The 15,422-nt window shown below is 48.0% G+C and overlaps 1 protein-coding gene across 3 annotated transcripts in view; it reads left to right on the top strand.

The window, feature by feature from the left end:
• Positions 1–15,422, top strand: part of LOC144829132 (glutamate decarboxylase 1-like) — a 927,195-nt gene that overhangs the window by 685,352 nt on the left and 226,421 nt on the right. The gene's annotated exons all lie outside the window — the stretch shown is intronic.

Genomic DNA, 15,422 nt, shown 5'->3' with positions numbered 1-15,422 from the left:
TGGCCTTCCCAAATCTCAACTTGCTCTTCTCAAAGCCATGTTGCATGCAGTAGTTCGCTTTGACACTAGAAGTAGCAAACATGACCATGTACACTGATCTTACTTATGCTCCAGTGGCTTCCCATCCGAGCTCCCATCCGAGCTTGATCAATTTTTAAGACAGCATGTATCTCACACACACTGCCACTCCTCAAACTGATCCTGTCAGGTGTCCAAAGCGTTCTTCGCAGTGCAAGAATGTTTCTCCTGGAGCCTGCCACATTCATGAAATAATACAGGATTGCTAAATCTTTATCAGTCAGAATCTGGAACCCCCTCCTTCCCATCATATGCATGGCCAAATACTTGGCAATATTCAAGAAGTATCTCAGTCCCTTCCATGATCCCCATTTGGGTATACCCATTCACATTGTGTCACTAGAACCAAGCTATACCTGGCTGATGAGCCCTTTTTAACCCCTTCGACGCTGATGACGAGCTCAGCTCGTCATGAGGTACACCTCTCGTAGGCTGATGACGAGCTCAGCTCGTCATGAACCGCGGGTTTTTCAAAAAGTCAGCGCACAGCGGGAAAATGCGCAACGCCGATGGTGTTAAGGTGAAAATGGTCCAAGGTTGCTTGTGTTTCCGTTCAGAGAGGACCTGGCCTTGCAGTTCCAACTGGCCTGTTCCCATTGGAGCAGGGTCAAGACTGATTTTCCTATGGCTGGATCCAACCTGAGGAGGCAAGCTGTGCAGAATAATAATGGATTGGGATGTGGCCCGAGAAATTACCAGTGTCTGGGAATATTTTAAGCATTCCACTCATCACTTTTTGTATATTTTTGTCAGTGGACTCCTTGTTATAAGTCAGGTGTCTGGGATAGTCTATGTGTGTGCTAACCCTGCCAGATGGGGACACACTGAGACTAATCAAGACAGGAGCCAGAGAGGAGTACTTGACTTCATTTTATATTGGGAAGTTCATGCTGTGAATGAAACTCTTTGAGAGTTGGTTACAATGCAGAGGGGGTTAGTTTGGTGTAAAGCTTGTGGTCTAAAGAGCATAGGATTGGACAGTGTGAAAGGTGGTTTGGTAGCAGAGACTGTTGATTATTCTTTTTACTCAAAAGCACATAAATCCTCTTCCAGGCTGGACTAACTGTTGGTAAGGAAGGGGCTGGAGAACTTGGCCTTATGGGCCGAGCGGCGCAGGGCACGCCTAAAATCTCCGGGTTCACCTGCCATATCAGACAGAGACACGAGACACTCCGTTAGGCGTAGAAAATCAGGTTTATTGGCTGCAGCTAAGCACAGTTGCCCAAGAAGTACACCAATGGTATGTTCTCGGGAGACTGCCACTTCATTCCGTGGCGCACAGTCTTTTATACCATACATATTTACAATACCTACTCCCAAAACATACAAAACTGACAAATGAGAAAAGTTCGAAAACAAGCTATCGAGTATCTTGTGTACGCCCTTCTTTCAGACCCCGTGTTCTCCCCTCCCCTGAAGTTAATCAATGCTAGTGCATGTAATTCAATTTGCAGGTGGCAGGACGTATTTGCAAGCCTCAAAGGATAGTTGTGTAACAGGAGAGTACACGGAGAGAATAGTGAAGGCCAGTCAAACAAGGGGAGAGGTGTTAGCCTTACGGCTAGGGCGCTCGACCTCGGACCTGGGGATCTGGGTTCGAGTCTCGGTAACGACGCCAAAACCTCCTGTGATTCTGGGCAAATCACTTAATCTCCCCGTGCCTAAAATGAATGTGTGTCCGTCCTCATGTAACGTAACTGGTGCTATGTAAAGCGCTCTTATACCTGATTCGGTTCGGGTCTAGTTTGCGCTATATAAAACTCTGCAAAAAAAAAAGATAAAATAAAGGAAGAATGGTGGGACCCAAACAATCAACTAAGACAAGGATCAATCAGTCTAGACATGGATTAACTAACTCGGCCAGTCCCTGACATTGGTTTCACAAGCAAGGACAAAGGGTTACTCTTTAACAGGAGAGATGAGCAGCTGAAAAGGCAAAAACACTATGTTCGCCGTGTCGCCTGAGTTAGGGCAACACAAAATGGCGGCTGTCACAAAATGGCGTCTGACTACGAAGCAAAGTCGAAAATCACAGAACCTCAGGGCTGAGGCTCTGTGTTGCTGAAGCCCAGATACACCACATATCGCTTTCTGAGAGATACTACTAACTGCAGATTTTTCACCTTTAGAATATCATCAGTCAACAGACGACTGTTTCTGAACATGGTGTAGTCCAGGGCATTTGGGCTGTAATCCTCATAATTCAGCCTTGGTCCTGAATCTCATGAGAGCCGCTCTCAGGCTCCTTGGCAGGTTGGCCTGATTCATTCTGCTTGCCATTTTGCCCGGTCACTTTTGCAGGTTCTGCAGTGGGATCTGAAGTCTCTGAGGGTCGAGCACAAAAGAAAGCTTTCAGGTACCATCCAGGTTTTGGAGGATACTGCATGAGATCTGCATGTGGTGACTGCTCAAGCTGAACCTTACCTTCAGCAAACCCCTCTTCCTTTTCCACCCAGAGTGACAGTGGTGTCTGATGTGTCCACGCTAGGCTGGGGAGGTCATCTGGGAGAGGTGGAGATCAGAGGACTCTGGTCTCCAGCAGAAATCCAGCTCCAGATAAATCTGTTGGAGCTGATGTCCATCTACCTGGCTTTGAAGGCCTTCCTGCCATCCATTAAGGCAAGGCTGGTGCAGGTACTCCCTGACATCACTACAACCATGTGGTATTGCAAGAAGCAAGGACATTTGGTGTCCTGTGCCAACAGGTACTATGCCTCTGGGGTTGGCTGAAGTGTCAGAGCACCTTCCTGCTCATGAATCACCTGGTGGAATCTTTAAATGGCAGAGTGAACATTCTCAGTCTGTGACTCCTGGTGGATCAGAAATGGTGGTGCAGGGCATCTTCTAACAGTGAAGGACAGGGCTCTGGATGGATATTTACACCATCAACAAGAACAGGCAGTGTGTCAAAGATCCTTATACTGCGCCATTGGCGAACAACTAAGGTGCCCACACACTCGGAATGAACTTCAGAACTGTGTAAATGAGCTTCGTATGAGCAAAGTATATATAGGTTACAGGATAACTCATGACATTTGAGGCTGTATGAGGACCCTTTTTCCACTTAATGGACCTTTGACATGCAAGGGGGAACAGAGGGAGGGAAACAGCAGGTTGGGCAGGAGGGCAGGTCCGAAAAATGGGGGCAGGACCTGGACTGAAAAACTAACTGTTGGGTATCTCATGGGGCTTTTGTTAGTTTGCTGTGAATGCTTACAGTTCGACCCCGGCTCCCAACAGCGTTGATACTGTGGAGTGTGTGAAGTGAAGTGAAGTGAAGTGAAGAAAATTTATAGTGCGCAAAACAATGACCCGCAGGTATCAAGGCGCCTAACAATACAATCAGAATTTGAAACAGACGTCCTTACATATAGGCTTGTTGAAAGAGGCGAGTTTTTAGGGCCGTGCGGAATTTCTGTAAAGATGGAAGAGATCTCAAATCAAGAGAGAGATCGTTCCACCATTTGGGGGCTAGCGTGGAGAAAGCCCTGCCACCCCATTTAGCTCTTCGGACACGGGGGGTTTTAAGAAGCAGTTTCCCAGAGGAACGCAGGCTCCTACCAGGGGTATAGTGGGAGATGATGGACCCAATACCCGTGTCGCTATTTTTAGCGATGGCTCTGTAGGTCATACAAAGGACTTTAAACCGGATTCGGAGTTCTACCGGTAGCCAGTGCAGTGATTTCCTGGCCGCAGTGGCTGAGGAGCGTTTGGGGATATCCAGGACAAATCTGGCTATAGCGTTTTGGACCACCTGTAAACGCTGTAGGTGGCTCCGGCTTAGCCCAGCATACAGCGCATTACAGTAGTCCAAACGTGAGCCAATAAGTGCAACAGCTATTTGTTTTCTTGCCTGCAAGGAAAGATACTTCCTGATCCTTCGCAGGGTATGGATCAAACCCCAACAGGTGGAAACAGTTCTGTTCACCTGACTGCCCATATCAAGGGCTAGATCTAGCATCACCCCAAGGTTCTTAGCAGATGTTGTAGGGGAGGGACATGTTCCTAATGAGTCAGGCCACCAATTGGCTGACCAGATGTTTTCTTTCCCCCCAAACACCAGCACCTCAGTCTTCTCCCCATTCAGTTTAAGAGAGTTCTGAATCATCCAGTGACCAACCGCCTCCATACAAGATCTAAACTTGGAGGCGGCAAGCACATCAGAATGGGGGAGAGAGACGAGTATTTGGGTGTCGTCTGCGTAAGAGACTACCTCCATCCCGAAAGATCTTATTAGCCTGGCCAGTGGGGTCACATAGATGTTGAAAAGGGTCGGACTAAGCGCCGACCCTTGAGGGACCCCACATAGCACTGGTCGGGATGGAGATAGAAACTCTCCCAGCTTGACTCTTTGTTCCCTCCCAGTAAGGAAGGAAGTCAGCAGATCCAGGGCTGCACTTCTCACCCCCACCTCCCTCAGGCGAGATGTAAGCACTGAGGGGGAGAGGGTATCGAAGGCTGCTGTTAGATCTAACAGGATTAGGAGGGCGGTCTGGCCCTCATCTACTGTCGTGCGGATCTTATCGAGCACGATGGTGAGGGCTGACTCGGTGCTATGTTCCCTCCTGAATCCATGCTGGGAGGAATCCAGACATCCCGAGCTTTCCACAAAAGTAGCGAGATGCTTGTTAAGGTGTGCCTCAAGCATCTTCGCTGGGGCAGGAAGCAACGAGATGGGGCGAAAGTTTTTTAGAACCTCCGGGTCAAGGGATGCCTTCTTTAACAGGGGTTTGACAACCCCCTTCTTCCACTCTGTAGGGAAAATACCATCTCTGATGGCTAGATTCATTATTTCTAGCAGCGGTGGTAAGAGAGTCTCCCTACATTGCTTAAGAATTTTCAGTGGACAGGTATCCAAGGGAGATCCAGACTTGATCTTATTAAGCAGGATCTCCAGATCTTGTAAGATCAACAGAGGAAAAGAGTCCAGAATGCACAGTGGGGAGATGTCAGTAGTAGTCATATTCATCTCAACCCGAGTGATAGGCGCACTGACACAGAGTCTTTGTTCCTCGAGAGCCAAATGGATATCCTGTATCTTAGTGTGGAAAAAGGAGGCAATCCTGTCACATAAGTCCTGTGAAGGAATAACAGGATCAGGGGCTTGCAGGTTGACTAAAGAGTCAACAGTTTTAAAAAGCTCCTTTGGCGAGGAAAGCGAGGTGGTCAGGGTAACAAAGTAGTCTTGTTTGGCCTGTATAATCTCGGCTTTATATTTCCTGACAAGAATTTTGTGATCTTCCTTATTCTTGAAGTCCCAGCTGGCATGCCAAAGTCTTTCCTTTCGCCTCACTTCTTACCTCAGAAGTCTGAGGGAATCGGAGAACCAAGGTGCAGATGGTCTTTTTCTGGCTCGGCGGCGGGACTGTACTGGGGCCAATTCATTCAAGGCCTCAGTGGTGACCTGTTCGAAATGGCCAACTGCATTCTGTACGCTATCCAAGCCAGTAACAGAAAGACTTGCGGCCCAGGGCGCAAAGGAGTCACTGCTGAGATTCCTAAAGTTTCTAGCTGTTTCCATGACATGATTCCCTCTTTTGCAGGAGTCCGACCTATGGTGTTCCAGAGTAAAAGGAACCGCTAGATGATCGGACCAAGATAGGTGTATCGGATCCTTGATAGTTAACCGAGAGTCATTCGAGAAGATGCCATCCAAAGTGTGGCCTGCCCGATGAGTGGCTCCGCTAACTCGTTGCGTGAGTCCACATGACTCCAAAGCCTCAATAAGGCATGATGTATCGGATAGATCATGTCGTTCTAGGTGATAATTAAAATCACCTAGGATAGACAGGTTTTGTTGGCCGAAATACGGTTCCAGAGCCTGGAGAAGATTGTGAGTGAAATGGGTTCTCGAACCAGGTGGTCGATATACTAAGATCCCATTGAAAAAGGGGCATTGCACTTCCTTTAATGTAAAGTGGAGTGCTTGAAAGCTATCTGGGAAATCGGATATAGGTACGAAATGACATTGCAGGTGGTCCTTATAAAGGATCGCTAACCCCCCTCCCACTCGACCCTGTCTATCGAGTCTGACCAAACAGTATCCTTCTGGGACCGCTTCAATTAAGTCGGGATCAGAGGAGTCTTTAGCCCATGTTTCCGTAATGAATACTATAGTAGGCGATTTCTCCAGCACCAGCTCTTTAAACATTATTTTGTTCTTAACAAGAGAGCGGGCATTAAGCAGGATGCCCTCTACACCTCCTGTCTTATGGCTGGAGGTAGCGGGACGACCAGAAAGGGAATTTTTAGGTACAGAAATGGGAAACCTACGGATAGAGGAGCAACCGCAATGGAAAGGGAGGAGAAAATCATCCGGCTCGTATGAGTGCGAACATCGCAGTCGATACGGTTTCAGGCCCAGCAGTTGCTGATGGGAGTAGCTATAAAGGGCGGGAGGGATATCGCCGGAGTCCAGAGGCCAGCCGTCCAGCGCGTCCTCAGCGCGGACGGGCGCAGACGGGCTGGACTCTGGCGTGACTCCGGCGTCACTATGGCGTCCACGCTGCGCGTATACGCTGCGCGCCATATCCTGCTGTCTATATAGGGCTCTAGTCTGCCCACGTGTCTGCTCCAGCCAATGGCTGAATAGCGCTAGTGACCCACCCAAGATGGCGTCCCAGACAAACAAAGCGCGGGGACCGGGCCGCCCGAATGGCGGTGAATGCAGACCAGTTAGAGTGCAGCAGTGCGATCCGTGTCTAAGGGCACAGGTGAGGATCTAGTAATTTTAAACAATATTCTAGCTATTTTAAAATCAGGGAATAACGAGCGCGAGTCCAAAGTAAATACAAAACGGGGTATTAAAATACTATTACAAGCTTTCAGCGCGTAGCGCTATATGCAGGACGGGGATCAAGCAGGAGTGAGGAACTCTCCTACCTGATTTAAGTACTGTCGTCAATTACTGCCTCTAGTCCGCCCACGTGTCTGCTCCAGCCAATGGCTGAATAGCGCTAGTGACCCACCCAAGATGGCGTCCCAGACAAACAAAGCGCGGGGACCGGGCCGCCCGAATGTGGATATATATTTTGATGTGCTTATGTTTTTGTGATAGTTCTTCTTATGACTGTATACACTGTGGTGAGGTAAACTGATTGTATCACTTTTCTGTGATTATCTCAATAAAACGGCAAAAAAAGGCAGTGTCAAAATGTATGTGTGATGCAGTTCCCAAGAAAGCTCTCTCTAGGAGAAGCATTTAGGCTTGATTGGAGCACAGGACTCCTGTATGCCTTTCCACCCATGACTCTCCTACCTTGAATTCTGAAGAAGATCAGGAACAAGAGGGCCCAAGTACTCCTATTGGCTCCAGATTGGATCAGAAGGGTGTGGTACCTGGAACATCTTGACATGAGCATTTGTCCTCTGATCAGTCTACAGCTTTGGGAGGATCTTCTGTAACTGCAGCAGTTTAGGGTTCGTTATTCAAACCTGTGCCATTTACACCTCCATGCCTAGAGATTGAGCAGTGAGAGTTGGCTGTGTTTGATCTACCACTGGAGGGTGCAGGTTTAATCCTCTCCACCAAGCGTCACTCTACCAAGTCCATTTATGGAGTTCCGCTTTTTCTCTGTGTGCTATGGTCTTTTTAGGCTTCTGGGCCTCCCAGATCAAAATACAATACTTTGTGGTGTCCATTTCCTTCTTGGGGCCCAGCAGAGAAATAATGTTTCAGTGTCCCAAAGGCCTATGGTCATTTATTTGCCCTTGGTGATTTTCTTTTCTCCTTTAATGAAGCTACAGCCATAGACTTTTTCCTTATATTTTTTGCCCTTCACATGGCTCCCTTATATCCAAACAGGGGAAAATTTTGGAAATTAGTGCAGATGCTCATCTGGTCCTACAAGGGACACAATTGAAAATGGGCTGAATGCCTAATCCTGATTGCCTGAGCACCAAAGCATCTGCTACAGCCTCCATCGCATAGCACATGAGCATATATAATGTTTTAGGTCATCTTATTCACCATTGGGCCAGTACCCAGGGGGTTATCTCAGTTGTGCTCCTGGTGGCTTTCGCTTGTCAACAAGGGCAATCTTTTTGAGCCTTTGGACCCACAAAATAAATTTAAAAAATATTCCTGATGCCTTTTTTTAGCCTCTGGTGCTGCAGCTTTCTCGTTTTTAGCAGCAGTTTTGCCTCTTGGCCAGCCCTAGTAATTGCCTGAAATGAGGTTTGTAATGGCAACAGTGCTCCCCCCGCCTTGCACCCTTATCTGCACTCTCCAGGGACCCAAGCCATCCACCACTTGCAGAGTGTCTGTGTTTCCACAATAGCCGTTTGTGCCGTTCCAGGAAAACACACAGATGGACCAGTCCACAGAAGACTAGTGCTCCTCCTTCCTTTAGTGTCCCCAGCAAGTCCACCCTCTACTGGGCATCAGGTTGAGTCAAGGAGCTAGCATCACTATCTCTGTAGACAGAGTCCAAAAGTCCAGAATGGGGGCCTCCACACTACAGACAGGGGACCATCACCAGCACTAGCCCGTCTTCAGTGCTTAATTTGTAAAAGAAAGTAAGTATGTGGCATGGGCTTCTCAGCAGGCCATTGCAACTTGCACCACCCATTGCCCCTGCCAGTGCTGCCTATGACAGTACCAACACAACTGCTAGCCATAAAACTCCTATAAGTGTGACAATTAGGGCCGGACTGGGACCAGAAACCGGCCCTTGCAAACTGCTCAGCTGCCTCCCCCTGGGGTGAGGGGAGTGCAGCCGAGCAGTTTGCAAGGGCTGTTTTCGGACGATTTTGTTACTGGGGGTCAGCAATATCGGACCACAGGTAACAATAACAGCCCCCAGGGGTCCAAAACCGGCCCCCCACCCTAGCAGCCTACCAGGGAAATGCCCGGTGCCCGCTATGGCCAGTCCGGCCCTGGTGACAATTCATAGTATTCTAGGCTACCCAAAGCTCTAAGAATAGATTTGGTAGGAGGTGTTATTCAATTTGAATGTATATTGAATTACTAAACAGTGCTGTTGAGCTCGTCTCAAAATTAAGCTCTTTAGGTCTCGTGACCTTAAATGCGCGCAAGCGCATTGAGGAACGAGAATTCAAGTGCTCGAAATACTCTTCAAACTAAGGGCTTCGGTCCTTGGCGTTTTCTTGAAGTTCACGCGGCCACAGGCACGCGCTTTTGGGCCATAAACTCTGTTCCCCACAGCCTTGCATTCCTTTCTCCTCCCCCTCCTCAGCCAGCTTCCCCCAGGCCGTAGCAGCACTCCTCCCACACTCCCATACTTCAAAGGCTTATCACTTCACACGGCCGCAGGCCGTTCAAGGCTTATCACTTCACACGGCCGCAGGCCGTGCAACCAGAGCACTTCAGTTGGTGCGCAGCCCCCCTCCCAGCACTGCCTTGTTAATCTCGGCCAGGCTCCGCATTTCACCCATTGAAATAACTTTAGAGCAGCATAAAAGGGTATACAAACAAAGTAATGTAACTAAACAGAACATATATTCTTAACTAAATGTGGCATATACATGGATAATATATGGAACGTATGTAAGCATAACATACCATATGTAGAGTGCAGAGTGCAGATTCAGAGTGCAGTGTGCAGAGTGCAGTGTGCAGATTGTGAGTGCAGATTGTGAGTGCAGATTGTGAGTGCAGATTCAGAGTGCAGATTCAGAGTGCAGATTCAGAGTGCAGATTCAGAGTGCAGATTCAGAGTGCAGATTCAGAGTGCAGAGTGCAGATTCAGAGTGCAGATTCAGAGTGCAGATTCAGAGTGCAGAGTGCAGATTCAGAGTGCAGATTCAGAGTGCAGATTCAGAGTGCAGATTCAGAGTGCAGAGTGCAGATTCAGAGTGCAGATTCAGAGTGCAGATTCAGAGTGCAGATTCAGAGTGCAGAGTGCAGATTCAGAGTGCAGATTCAGAGTGCAGATTCAGAGTGCAGATTCAGAGTGCAGAGTGCAGAGTGCAGATTCAGAGTGCAGATTCAGAGTGCAGATTCAGAGTGCAGATTCAGAGTGCAGAGTGCAGATTCAGAGTGCAGATTCAGAGTGCAGATTCAGAGTGCAGATTCAGAGTGCAGATTCAGAGTGCAGAGTGCAGATTCAGAGTGCAGAGTGCAGATTCAGAGTGCAGAGTGCAGATTCAGAGTGCAGATTCAGAGTGCAGAGTGCAGATTCAGAGTGCAGATTCAGAGTGCAGAGTGCAGATTCAGAGTGCAGAGTGCAGATTCAGAGTGCAGATTCAGAGTGCAGAGTGCAGATTCAGAGTGCAGATTCAGAGTGCAGAGTGCAGAGTGCAGATTCAGAGTGCAGAGTGCAGATTCAGAGTGCAGAGTGCAGATTCAGAGTGCAGATTCAGAGTGCAGAGTGCAGATTCAGAGTGCAGATTCAGAGTGCAGATTCAGAGTGCAGATTCAGAGTGCAGATTCAGAGTTCAGAGTGCAGATTCAGAGTGCAGATTCAGAGTGCAGAGTGCAGATTCAGAGTGCAGATTCAGAGTGCAGAGTGCAGATTCAGAGTGCAGATTCAGAGTGCAGAGTGCAGATTCAGAGTGCAGAGTGCAGATTCAGAGTGCAGAGTGCAGATTCAGAGTGCAGAGTGCAGATTCAGAGTGCAGATTCAGAGTGCAGATTCAGAGTGCAGATTCAGAGTGCAGAGTGCAGATTCAGAGTGCAGATTCAGAGTGCAGATTCAGAGTGCAGATTCAGAGTGCAGATTCAGAGTGCAGATTCAGAGTTCAGAGTGCAGATTCAGAGTGCAGATTCAGAGTGCAGAGTGCAGATTCAGAGTGCAGATTCAGAGTGCAGATTCAGAGTGCAGAGTGCAGATTCAGAGTGCAAAGTGCAGATTCAGAGTGCAGAGTGCAGGTTCAGAGTGCAGATTCAGAGTGCAGATTGCAGAGTGCAGATTCAGAGTGCAGAGTGCAGATTCAGAGTGCAGATTCAGAGTGCAGATTCAGAGTGCAGAGTGCAGATTCAGAGTGCAGATTCAGAGTGCAGATTCAGAGTGCAGATTCAGAGTGCAGAGTGCAGAGTGCAGATTCAGAGTGCAGAGTGCAGATTCAGAGTGCAGAGTGCAGATTCAGAGTGCAGAGTGCAGATTCAGAGTGCAGAGTGCAGATTCAGAGTGCAGATTCAGAGTGCAGATTCAGAGTGCAGATTCAGAGTGCAGAGTGCAGATTCAGAGTGCAGAGTGCAGATTCAGAGTCTGCAGGCTAGACACCATCTATTACAAACAAGCATTGGCATTGCCAATAGGTCTCGCTTGTGGGACCTTATAAGTATTTAGTTTTGCAGCACAATATCCGATTATGCAACAAGGATATTGTGCTGCAAAACTAAATACTTATAAGGTCCCACAAGCGAGACCTATTGGCAATGCCAATGCTTGTTTTTCTTCCTCTTGTTCTTCTTTTTGCTGTTTTTGCCTGTGCAGGCGTTTAAAAACTCAAGTAACAGTTCCAGAACCTGGATGTAGCTTCTGAATCTAGCGATTGCAAATTATCCCTTTACTTCTAACTTGCAATCCCAGGTGCCATCATTCTGGCAGTCCCTCCCCTTAAACAATTTACTGGGAAGAACTTGAAATTGCAGCTGACTCCAGAATTGTAATGCACCTCTTCTGTTATTCATCTGTGCCAGCCAGTCCTCATTTCTTCCCTCTCAAATTACAAATAAACCTCCTGTGGTGAATAGAGTCAGGAGGTTGTCTGTCCTCCCTTTGTCCCATTTGGAAAAAACTACACGCCCATTATACATGTTGCTGCTGCTAACTGCTATGCTGAACCCACCCCTTCCTGTGCCAGGAGAAGCCTAACCTCTGTAGAATTAACTTACTGTGTTCAGGGGCAGCAGAACAATTAACTTTCCCAGGGGGGACTTCAAAGCATGAATCTCGTTAAGGATGGCACAGGTAAACATGCCAAATCATTATTTAGAAGAAGGAAGTAAAATATGTAAAATCTTACATCATATTTGACTTCTGCTAATTTAGGTACAAGGCAGCGACTTTTACCTCTTACGCTCACACCAATCTGGAGATAGTAAATTACAACTCACACATATAATGAACTGTGACGACACATGTTACACTACATTCAAAAGGAATGCTGCATTCTCTTGTTGTCTCTATTCAAATTATATGGATTTATTCCGTGCCCCATTTTTGACAGTGTTTACTGTTTACGGTGGCAGGCCAAGCCAGACAACTCAGCTGGCACACATGAGCATACGTGTGTTGTTCATGTGTTCTTCGCAACTTCAACGGAGCCTGTGAGTCCAGCTGCACAGCAGCTGACCTAATCTTTGTAAAGGTGGACTCTGGAGGTTACAGCTCTAAACCATTTTAATATAATGCTTGCAGTGGGTGAGTGCCCATTATGGGGTTTCCCACCACAGCAAAGGCCTAAAAACATGAGGCCAAAAGTAAAAAATGTGGGTTTTCACTGGCAAGAACCTGGAGGCATATTATCAAGGACGGCATTAAAATTATCGCCGGTTTAGCAGCAGAAAATTGCCGCTAAAGCTGCAATAATGGGCTTGATAATATACCGTGGAGAATTCTAATAGAAGCCCATGTTCACACCAGAATTTACCAGTCATTTACAGTGAGGCCTACGCATATGGTGTGCTACCGGAATCAACGAGGAAGGCACTTATCAGAATGCTGGCAAAACCAGATAAGGATCCAAGGGAGGTGTCATCTTACCGGCCGCTATTGAAGTTAAACGTTGATATAAAGATCCTTTGTAAAATCCTGGCATCCAGTCTGTTGCCTCATTTGCTGTAGTTGGTGCATGAGGACCAATGCAGCTGTATCCCATTCATAATACATTATGTTATCTGCACCAACTCTGCATGCGTCGTTGTTGGTGGGGGATAGATGTGCATTGGCACTGCTGGACATCGAGCAGGCTTTTGATTCTGTAGCTTGGGGGTATTTGTGGCCGGAACTGTGAACCATGGGGGTAGGGGGCTCTTATCTGTGATGGGTGCAAATACTATATATTGATCTGATGGTGAGGGTGTGCATTGGAGGGACGTGTAGAGGAGCTTCTCACTCCATAGGGGGACCGCACAGGGATGCCCATTATCACCTTTGCTATTTGCAGACGGTATTGCGTGACTGGGGTGTGACTGTGGCCTGGACGACAGACGTGGTCTCCTCGTGTGCCAATGATACACTGGTGTACTTGCGAATATCCTGTACCCATACTGTTGGCCACACTATCAGAGTTTGGAGAATTGTCTGGACTGGGCGTGAGCCGGGCGAAATCCAAATTGTTCCCATTCGGTGCACTGGTTGAAGTGCCTTTGCAAGAGCTCCCGTGGTTGGAACTCCCTTGGGAGATTAACACTGTAAGATACCTCAGAATCAGTGTGATGAGGGCCCCGGAGATGTTTCATTGTCATAATATGGGTAGGTTGCTGGTGGCTCACAAATCCTTGGTCCAATTCTGGAACACCCTACGCCTGTCTCTGGTGAGTAAAATAGCCTTTGTCAAGATGATCATTTTGCCTCAGTGTCTATACATTTTTCAGGGCACTCTCTATGATATACACAAACATACCTGTAGGGAACTTGATAGACTTCTTCTGGAACCATTGTGGGCCACTGGGAGAAAGAAAGTTAGGCTTGTCATCTCAAGCGGCCATGTGGTAGGGGTAGTATGGAGGTACAGTGCATGAAACTTTATTACCTGGCTGACTAGCTGCAGGACACTGTGCCCTGACTGGACGAGGGAAGCAGCTGGGAGAAGAGACTGTTAGATGGTAAGCATGGGGGAACTGCCATGCCAGACTTCTAATGATAAGAATGAGTGTCCCTTGCTCAGTGCCTTTTGTTGGGGAACCGGTTTGCTGAGTGTGGGAGCGGGTGGTCTGGAAGTTATTGAGACAGGCGCTGTATGCCCCAGATTTGTGTGTCTGGACAATAAGGTCCTTTTCACAAATTGCACAGCTGATGTTGGTGGAGCGTTGAAAGGTGTGGGGTTGCGAGACACTGCAGGATTTATACCAAAATTACTGATTCATCACATTGACAGATGCTATGGCAACTTTTGACTTCGGTACTTGGCGATTCTTACAATTTACCAAGATAGCGGCCACTGCGAGAGAGAAATATGGCCCTCATCCCCAGAGGTATCGCAGGAGTCTCAGGCACTGATGGCCTTTATTAAGCGGGTGGGGGCACGGCGGATAGTATCACTCGTTTATAGGATGCTGCGGGAAGACACGCATGCGCCTGCACTGGCATGAAAATAAGTGGTTTGAGACTATGGGAAAGTAACTGACAGACTCAGAATGTGAGGCTGTACATGAAGGGTTGAAGGGGACTACTACTAACACCCACTTCAAGCTGGTTCAATATAATTTTGTGCACTAGGGGCCATACTAGGGTATGGGCGCATTTTCGTGGCTAGCACCAGGCACACCTTTCAAAAGGTGAACCCAGCACTAACCAGGAAAGTGCACCGCATTATAGTGAATGCACTGCCCCCAGTGCAGACGTGTACTCACACTGCCCTGGGGCAGTGCATTCATGTGAAAAACAGAGCAGCTGTTTTCAAGTGTTTCATTGTGCAGGCGGCAACCGGTCTGCATTTTGAAGGGGGATTTGACATCCCCTTGCAGACTGGTGCAGTGAGCGACTGCAAAAGCATACAAGGGGATGTCTGGGGGATCCATAGGGCACCCTTTTCTTCTCCAGAGGGTTGCTTTCAGGGGGGCGTACCGACAGTGCGCCACCTTTTAGGTGATGCACTGTCAGTGCGCCTCCTGACAGCTTTTGTTATACGGCGTGGCACAGAGGCAAAGGAATTCCCTCATTTACATGGTGCCATACCCCCATGCAAATGAGGCAATGACCTCTGATGATGGTGCTGGAGCTTTATGCAATACAGAAGGGGCCCCACAATCATCTGTGGTCCTTTCTGTAGTACCACAGTGCCCCGAGGGCAAGCAAAGTGGGCACAAATGCCTTTATCATCCCTGGGGCACTACCCTAATTTGACCCCAGGTGTATTAGACCCTCAAACTGCTACCCACTATATGTCTGGAGCACCTATCCTCCTGTCCACGCTGTTCCATGGCTGACACTGCATTTCTGCACACGGTATGGGGTGCCCAGTAGTCAGGGTTTACTGGCACGCAGTGGTGGCCAGGCTGTAAAGGGTCTCTGGAGGGTCACTCTCTTTGTGTATTAAGTTATGCCTCATGGGAATTATACCAAATCGCAAGAAGAAACAACTCACCAGGCAGTTTATATTTCTAGGGCTAGTACTGCAAAAATGCAGGATTGCCATCAAGTGGATGTTAAGAGATGTGTCAAATGCTTACAGACTGGTTGCGGGTTATGGCAGAGTGGGGGGCAGCGGCTGGG

This window comes from Lissotriton helveticus, chromosome 4_1 (genome assembly GCF_964261635.1).
Source record: "Lissotriton helveticus chromosome 4_1, aLisHel1.1, whole genome shotgun sequence".
Lineage (NCBI taxonomy): Eukaryota > Metazoa > Chordata > Amphibia > Caudata > Salamandridae > Lissotriton > Lissotriton helveticus.
This window is presented reverse-complemented; position numbering and strand designations above follow the sequence as displayed.